This window comes from Schistocerca nitens, chromosome 1, assembly GCF_023898315.1.
Source record: "Schistocerca nitens isolate TAMUIC-IGC-003100 chromosome 1, iqSchNite1.1, whole genome shotgun sequence".
Classification (NCBI taxonomy): domain Eukaryota; kingdom Metazoa; phylum Arthropoda; class Insecta; order Orthoptera; family Acrididae; genus Schistocerca; species Schistocerca nitens.
The window spans coordinates 124,586,346-124,588,492 of NC_064614.1; the positions used below are offsets into that span (position 1 = coordinate 124,586,346).

At 40.5% G+C, this 2,147-nt stretch overlaps 1 pseudogene; it reads right to left on the reverse strand.

Annotated features, from left to right (window-relative positions):
• Positions 1–1,682: 1,682 nt before the first annotated feature.
• Positions 1,683–1,800, reverse strand: LOC126212828 (5S ribosomal RNA; annotated as a pseudogene).
• Positions 1,801–2,147: the final 347 nt, after the last annotated feature.

Genomic DNA, 2,147 nt, shown 5'->3' on the forward strand with positions numbered 1-2,147 from the left:
CCCAAAGAAAGCAGGTGTTGACAGATGTGAAAATTACCGGACAATCAGTTTAATAAGCCACAGCTGCAAAATACTAACACGAATTCTTTACAGACGAATGGAAAAACTAGTAGAAGCCGGCCTCGGGGAAGATCAGTTTGGATTCCGTAGAAATACTGGAACACGTGAGGCAATACTGACCTTACGACTTATCTTAGAAGAAAGATTAAGGAAAGGCAAACCTACGTTTCTAGCATTTGTAGACTTAGAGAAAGCTTTTGACAATGTTGACTGGAATACTCTCTTTCAAATTCTAAAGGTGGCAGGGGTAAAATACAGGGAGCGAAACGCTATTTACAATTTGTACATAAACCAGATGGCAGTTATAAGAGTTGAGAGACATGAAAGGGAAGCAGCGGTTGGGAAGGGAGTAAGACAGGGTTGTAGCCTCTCCCCGATGTTATTCAATCTGTATATTGAGCAAGCAGTAAAGGAAACAAAAGAAAAATTTGGAGTAGGTATTAAAATCCATGGAGAAGAAATAAAAACTTTGAGGTTCGCCGATGACATTGTAATTCTGTCAGAGACAGCAAAGGACTTGGAAGAGCAGTTGAACGGAATGGATGGTGTCTTGAAGGGAGGATATAAGATGAACATCAACAAAAGCAAAACGAGGATAATGGAATGTAGTCGAATTAAGTCGGGTGATGTTGAGGGTATTAGATTAGGAAATGAGACACTTAAAGTAGTAAAGGAGTTTTGCTATTTGGGGAGCAAAATAACTGATGATGGTCGAAGTAGAGAGGATATAAAATGTAGACTGGCAATGGCAAGGAAAGCGTTTCTGAAGAAGAGAAATTTGTTAACATCGAGTATAGATTTAAGTGTCAGGAAGTCATTTCTGAAAGTATTTGTATGGAGTGTAGCCATGTATGGAAGTGAAACATGGACGGTAAATAGTTTGGACAAGAAGAGAATAGAAGCTTTCGAAATGTGGTGCTACAGAAGAATGCTGAAGATTAGATGGGTAGATCACATAACTAATGAGGAGGTACTGAATAGGATTGGGGAGAAGAGGAGTTTGTGGCACAACTTGACGAGAAGAAGGGATCGGTTGGTAGGACATGTTCTGAGGCATCAAGGGATCACCAATTTAGTATTGGAGGGCAGCGTGGAGGGTAAAAATCGTAGGGGGAGACCAAGAGATGAATACACTAAGCAGATTCAGAAGGATGTAGGTTGCAGTAGGTACTGGGAGATGAAGAAGCTTGCACAGGATAGAGTAGCATGGAGAGCTGCATCAAACCAGTCTCAGGACTGAAGACCACAACAACAACAACACGATATCATTGAAAATTTCTGGTTTTATATTTTCTTGCGTTTTGTACCTTTCGTTCTAGTTTTAAAATTCGTTTCTTTTTTTTTTTTTTTTTTTTTGTTCGATATGATTCACGTGTAATAGAACATGGGAATCACAGCTACATGCTACAAAAAAGGAAAAAGCAGTCCGTCTTCAGGCCACAAGTGGCCCATCGGGACCATCCGACCGCCGTGTCATCCGCAATGAGGACGCGGATAGGAGGAGCGTGTGGTCAACACACCGCTCTCCCGGTCGTTATGATGATTTTCTTTGACCGGAGGCGCTACTATTCGGTGTAGTAGCTCCTCAATTGGCATCACGAGGCTGAGTGCACCCCGAAAAATGGCAACAGCACATGGCGGCCTGGATGGTCACCCAACAAAGCGCCAGCCACGCCCGACAACGCTTAACTTCGGTGATCTGACGGGAACCAGTATATTCATTGCGGTAAGACCGTTGCCGCAAAAAAGAAAAGGAAATTACTTTTTTTATCTTAAGTCCTTCCTTTGACCTAAATGCAAGGTTCACTTCTAGTTTTCTAGTCTTTTTAATTGTTATTGTAATCCTTCGCAATTCAGTAACATTGCTAGTGTTAGTTTTCTTTATTCCTTTATAATGTTTATGCATTCACTATTTTAGTTCCCTATTTTTCAATATTTATATATTGAGACAGATTATACTCAAGACGTTTCGTTACAGTACGACCACTATACGTGATACCATCGTTAGTACTATATGACTCTGCGTACTTTTTCAATGAAGGCTTTTCTCATTAATATAATATGAGGACATTTACTTTACTTCGTAA